The sequence below is a fragment of the Solanum lycopersicum genome, chromosome 6, assembly GCF_036512215.1.
Source record: "Solanum lycopersicum chromosome 6, SLM_r2.1".
Taxonomy (NCBI): domain Eukaryota; kingdom Viridiplantae; phylum Streptophyta; class Magnoliopsida; order Solanales; family Solanaceae; genus Solanum; species Solanum lycopersicum.
Window position 1 is genome coordinate 10,446,016 of NC_090805.1, and position 7,216 is coordinate 10,453,231.

The following is a 7,216-nucleotide window of genomic DNA, read 5'->3' on the forward strand; positions in this document are numbered from 1 at the left end:
TCAAATACAAGTAATTAAATTTCTTAAAAGTTTGTTATGCGATGATGATATGATTATTATCTAAGATGCTAAATATATGTATGTATATTTTATTTTGAGAAAATGAGACTTTCCAATCATTCACAAATTAAATAAATAAATAAAAAATCTCTTATTTATAAAATAAAAATCTCTAGTAAAAATATCATAAAATTAAAACTAGTTCACAAAGGATATTTGGCCTTGAGTTTCTTAACTTGTCGTATCTTGTAACATTGATAATCACATACATAAATAAATGGCATGCGTATCGTTGTTTATTAATGGTGTTATTTTTTTCATAAATCAATAGATATCTTTAAAGTTTAAAATTGTAATCAATTTTAACTTGCTAACTTTAATTTAAATTTTATAGTTGGATTTAAATTATACTCATCACCAATATAAATTTTTATTACTGTATAAATTTAATTTCATTTGTAATATTAGATTACTATCATTTATTCGCTAGTATTAAGTACTTTGATTTTGTATATATATCATATAAATCAGTACACACTTTCGTTTTATATAGATGATAACTTGGACGCATTGGTAACACATATTCCCGCCATGGAAGGTCTTCTCCGACGGCGAGATCTTCCACATTTTTGTCTCGTAGATTATAAGACCGATCCAAGTTTTCTAGCCGCGTTGACGGAGATTGAACAGATCCCACAAGCCCATGGAATTATATTGAACACATTTGAAGATCTAGATGGGCCTTTTCTTTCTAATATTCGTTCTTACTCTCCCAAAACATATGGAATTGGGCCCATACACTTGCAATTGAAGAATAAACTTGTTGGACAACAAATAACATCATTATTGTCCTCAAATAGTTTGTGGCAAGAAGACCAAAGTTCAATAAAATGGCTTGATGCACAACCTGTGGGATCAGTAATTTATGTAAGTTTTGGAAGTTAAATAGTTGCATCAAAAGAGGAGATTTTGGAATTTTGGCATGGTTTGATAAATAGTAAAGTTAGATTTTTGTGGGTCTTGAGGCCTAACATACTAAAAGGAAGTGAAATGGATTATAAATTTATGAAAGATATTATGGAGGGTTCCAAAGAAAATGGTTACATAGTGAGTTGGGCTCCACAAAAAAAATACTAGGCCATCAAGCTATTGGAGGATTTTTAACTCATAGTGGATGGAACTCAACCGTGGAGTACCAAAGAGTGAATAGTAGATTAGTAGAAAAATTTTGGCAAATTGGGTTGGACATGAAAGACAATTGTGATAGATGTACTATAGAGAGAATGATAAAGAATTTGATGGGAATAAAAAGAGATGAGTTCAAGAAATCAATTGATAATTTATCAAAGTTGGCAAACTTAAGTGTTGGCGAAGGGGGTTCATCAAATAATGACCTTGAAGCTCTCATCAAGGACATTAAGGGATTTACCAAACTAAAGAAAATGTGAAGCATAAGACCATAGATGATACTATGCAGGACATATGTTAAATTTTGTGTTAACATATTTTAGTACTGATGATTTCTCTATTATATATTTGGGATGTTTGTGATACTTAATGTATTTTATTTTTATATTGCTTTGATATGCATTACTTCAAACACTATTTTTAAGACTATATTGAGTATATTATTATTGTTATTGTCTTTTTTCTTCTTCCTTTGTTTCTTTCTTTTTCATGATAAAAAATTGAGATGAAGATTTTATTATTCTTTCTCTTTTGATGATGACTAATTTATTGTTATGGTATGGAAGCAAAGAAGATAAACTATGAATTATGGATTGTGACTAATCTGATATTCTAATGAAGAAAAGAGATAAGCTTAGAAATATCTAGCTTGGACATTTTATTTATATTAATTTGTTAGCATACAAGCTTTGTACACATACGTTAAACTGATTAATAAAATATAAATATAAAAAAGACACAAATGTGTAGTTTGCTACAAATTTACTTAACTATGTGGATGTTTCTTTAAGCTATCCTAACGTAATGTACACATTTATTATATTAATTAAATATTATAGTAATGTATTATTAAATATTGTAAAAGCATGATTTAAATATCCTACAAAAGGATAATTTTTACCCTTAGAAAATACACACGAAAAAAGATAAAAGAATATTCTCTATTCTATATTTCTCATTACTATCTGTCTTCCATTTCTTGTTTAGTATTATTGCATTTTGCTTTCGTTTTATAACACGTTATCAGCAAGAATCTCTAATCAACTGAGACATGCTTAATTCGAAATTAATTCCTAAAAGTTAATCAACTTTTTTTCAGAGTCAGGTATATATTTGTGTGTTTATAACATTTCTAATAGGACTTGCATAAATCTTTAATCTATATTTAACTACTGAATATATATTTTGATTTAGCTATTATTATGATACTTTATTTGGTATAATAATGAATACGTAATAAATTTATATTGTTATGTTATTTAGTAACTTATAACTCTAAATTAATTACTAAAGTAATATGATAGCATGTTAGTTAAAGTAACTATTTTCATACATTATGATAATATATTGGTAGTGTCATAAGAAAATTATTTTATTAAATATGACTTGAAACTCTTAAGAAAAAAAGATTGGCTTTAATACTGTTTAACAACAATTAAAATTAAATATTAAATCTGTTGTTTCAATACACCATTAGAGTATATGTTTTTAAGACATTTAATGTGCATGAATTTAACATATAATTTATTATATAATCATATTATATTTTATCATTTGAACATTATTTACAATTTATTATAAAGAAATCAGCATCATAATATTAACTCAATTATTTTATGATATTTTTCATCATGTCAAATTTGTCAAAACTTGAATTTGTGGCACTTGACATTTCTGGAAAAAAATATTTGTCATGGGTACTTGATGCTGAAATTTACCTTACCGCTAAGGGTCTTGGTGATAGTATAATCGAAGGAAATATGACATCCAGTCAGGATAAAGCGAAAGCTATGATTTTTCTGCATCATCATCTTGATGAAAGCCTGAAGGTTGAATACTTAACGGTGAAAGATCCTCTTGAATTGTAGATAGGTTTGAAGCTGAGGTATGACCACCTCAAGGAAACGGTATTGCGAAGGGCTCATTATGAGTGGATGCACTTATGATTTTCAGATTATAAAATCGTATTTAAGTATAATTCTGATGTATTTAGAATAACTTCCCAATTGAAATTATGTGGGGATACAATAAAAGATGAAGGCATGTTGGAAAAGACAGTAACTGCTTTCCATGCCTCTAATATGATATTACAGCAGCAATATCGTGAAAAAGGTCTTCAAAAATACTCTGAACTGATCTCATGCCTTTTGGTGGCTGAGCAGCATAATGACCTTCTAATGAAAAATCACGAAGTTCGTCCAGCTGGAAGTGCTCCATTATTGGAGGCACACGCGGTTGAAGCACATGGTCAGTCTGAAATAAGACAAACTAATTAGGGCCATGACAATGTGCATAGGCGTTAAAAAGGCAAAAGACGATATAATAATCATCGAGGTGGCGGTCATAACAAAAGGGAGAATAATATAGGTTCTCAAAATATTCCTTCTAAAGGAAAGTGCGATCATTGTCATCATTGTAGCCTTATTGGTCACTAGAAAAATGAATGTCGGGCACCTGAGCATTTTGTCAGGTTGTATGGAAATTCCTTTAAAAGGAAAGAAAATAAAGGTGACATTTGACTCTCAAAGATGATGTTCAGGCAGGATCTTCTCAAAAATATAATGAGAATATTGAGGCAAACTTAGCATTAAAAGATAATGCTTTTTATGGGCTCGATGAGATTACTCATCTGGAACTGAGGACTCTTTGGGGATCACAACTGAGATTGATAATTGAGGTAGGAAATGAATAATGTTTTATGTACTTTTAATGTCTTAATTAAAGCTTATGTACTTGAGATTTATTTTGTCAAATTTCGTACTTCTTATTATGTATTTTTATTCTTATGAAGATAAATAAGATTTTTTGATCTTCAGTTGGATCCAAGATGAGTAATGGAGATATGTGTCTTCTTGACAGTGTTACAACTCATACGATACTAAGAGAAAAGAAATAATTTTCTCAATTGATAATGAAAAAGGCATATGTCAATACAATATCCAATAGTACAAAATTGATTGAGGGCTTTGGAGAGGCCTTATTACTACCTGGAGGAACATTATTGGTAATTGATAATGCATTGTACTGTAGTAAGTCTCGTAGAAACTTGTTAAGTTTCAAGGTTATTTGCCAAAATGGCTAGCATGTTGAGACTGCGAATGAAGGAAAGATGGAATACCTTTATATTACTACAATAAATGCGGATAAAAAAACTGTGCATGAAAAAATTCTAACACTTTCTTCGGGGTTGTACCATACAAATATTGTTTACATCTCGAACATTTAATGATTATTGTTTGTCCACTGGAATAACAGTTGAACATCCTGTTGCAGATGTTCATACTAAAAATAATTTAGCAGAGTCATTGATTAAACGTCTTCAATTGATAGCTAGACCCTTATTGATGATAACAAAGTTACCTATTTCGATTTGGGGGCATGCTATTTTGCATGCTGCTACACTTGTGCGCATAAGGCCAACCAGTTATCATGACATATCCTCATTACAATTGATTTTTGGTTAGGAGCAAAACATTTCCCATCTTAGAAGCTTAGATTATGCGGTATATGTTCCAATTGCTCCACCACAACACACAAAGATGGATCCCCAAAGAAGGTTGAGGATATATGTTGGGTATGAATCTCGTTCTATTATAAAATATTTGGAACCTAGAACTGGAGATTTATTTACGGTAAGATTTGTTGATTGTCATTTTGATGAATCATTTTATCCAACATAAGGGGGAGAACAAAAGCAGTCGAAAAATGAGATAGATTAGAATTCAATTTAAATGTCTCATTTAGATCCTTAAACAAATAAATGTGAGCAAGAAGTTCAAAAGATAATTTATTTACAGAATATTGCAAATCAACTGTCAGATGCATTTACTAACCTTCCACGGGTTACTAAATTATACATCCCAGATGCTAATGCTCAAGTTCGAGTTGACGTCCCTATAGGACAAAATGCTAAGGAAAATGAGTCTAGACCATGCTTAAAATGTGGAAGACCAATTGGTTCCAAGGATAAAAATTCTCAAAAATAAAAGGAATAAATGATCAAGATGATGATCATAATATAGAAAAAATTGCTCATGAATAGCTCCGAGACATAAGAAATGATGACACCACAAAGGAGGTCCATGTACCTGAAAATAATGAGAATAAGGAAATCTCTATAAATTATGTCTCGACGGGAAAAAGATGAAATCGAAATAATATTGTAGTGGATATTATTTTTGTCTATAATGTTGCAGTTGGATAATGCAACAAGATGAGGATATGGAACCAAGATCTGTCAACGAGTGTAGACAGAGAAATGATTGGCCAAAATGGAACGAAGCAATTCAAACAGAATTAGCTTCACTTGAAAAACGTGAAGTTTTTGGATCAATAGTCCGAACACCTGAAGATGTCAAGCCAGTGGGGTATAAATGATTTTTTGTACGAAAACGCAATGAAAATAGTAAAGTCATAAGATATAAAGCACGACTTGTGGCACAAGGATTTTCACAAAGGTCTGACATTGATTATGAGGAGACTTATTCTCCTGTGGTAGATGCAATTACCTTCAGGTATCTAATAAATATGATAGTTCATGAAAAGCTTGAAATGCGTTTAATGGACGTTGTCACGACCTATTTGTATGGCTCGCTAGACCACAATATTTTTATGAAAATCCCTGAAGCACTCAAAGTTCCTAAAGCGTATAAAAATTTAAAAGAAAGTTATTGAATAAAGCTTCAAAAATTCTTATATGGATTAAAACAATCAGGGCGAATGTGGTATAATCGTCTTAGCGAATATTTGCTAAAAGAAAGGTAAGCATGACCCTATTTGTCCTTGTATTTTCATACGAAGGTCAAAATCTGAATTTTTAATAATATATGTTTATGTTGATGACTTGAACATCATTGAAACTCCTAAAGAGCTTTCAAAATTCGTTGAGTGTTTGAAGAAAGAATTTGAAATGAAAGATCTTGGTAAGACAAAATTTTGTCTTGGCCTTCAAATTAAACATTTGACAAATGAAATATTTATTCATCAATCAACATATACTGAAAAGGTTTTAAAGAGATTTTACGTGGATAAATCACACTCATTGAGTACCCTAATGGTTGTGAGATCTATTGATATAAATAAACATGAAGATGTTCTTGGTAATGAAACACCATATCTCAGTGCTATTGGGGCACTGATGTACCTTGCCAATAATACCCGGCCAAATATTTGTTTAGAAGTAAGTTTATTGGCGAGATTCAGCTCATGTCCAACAAGAAGACATTGGAAAGGTGTTAAACATATATTCAGATATCTTCAAGGAACAATTGATATGGAATTGTTGTATTCTAATGCATCCAAGTCAGAATTGATCGGTTATGCATATACACGGTATTTGTCTAATCCGCATAAAACTCGATTTGAAACACGCTATTTATTCACCTATAGAGGTATAGTTGTATCATGGCGTTCGATGAAGAAAATAATAGTTGCTACTTCTTCAAATCACGTAGAGATAATAGCTATTCATGAAGCCAATCGAGATTGTGTATGGTTGAGATCAATGACTCGACACGTTTTGAAATTATGCGATATTCTTGTGCAAACAAAGTCTCCAACAATATTGTATGAAGATAATTTTGCTTGCATAGCACAATTAAAGGGAGGATATATCAAAGGATATCAAACAAAGCATATTTCACCTAAGTTCTTTTTCACACATGATCCTCAACAAAATAGTGAGACAAATATTCAACAGATTCGTTTTGAGAGATAATCTTGAAGATTTATTCACCAAGGCATTGTAAACATCAACATTTGAGAAGCTAAGATATAATACTGGGATGTGTCGTCTCCAAGATATCAAATAAGTTTTTCATCAGGGGGAGCGAATACGTGTTGTACTCTTTTTTCCTTAGTCATGATTTTGTCCCATTGGGTTTTCCTGGTAAGGTTTTTAATGAGGCAGCACTCAAAGCGTATTACAAGATGTGTGTACTCTTTTTCCTTTTCTAGACTTTTTCCCATGGGGTTTTTCCTATTAAGGTTTTAACGAGGCACATTATCTATAAACATCCAAGGGAAAGTG

At 31.0% G+C, this 7,216-nt stretch overlaps 1 pseudogene; it reads left to right on the forward strand.

Moving 5' to 3' along the window:
- Nucleotides 1–591: 591 nt before the first annotated feature.
- On the forward strand, nt 592–1,508 carry LOC138349027 (7-deoxyloganetic acid glucosyltransferase-like; annotated as a pseudogene).
- Nucleotides 1,509–7,216: the final 5,708 nt, after the last annotated feature.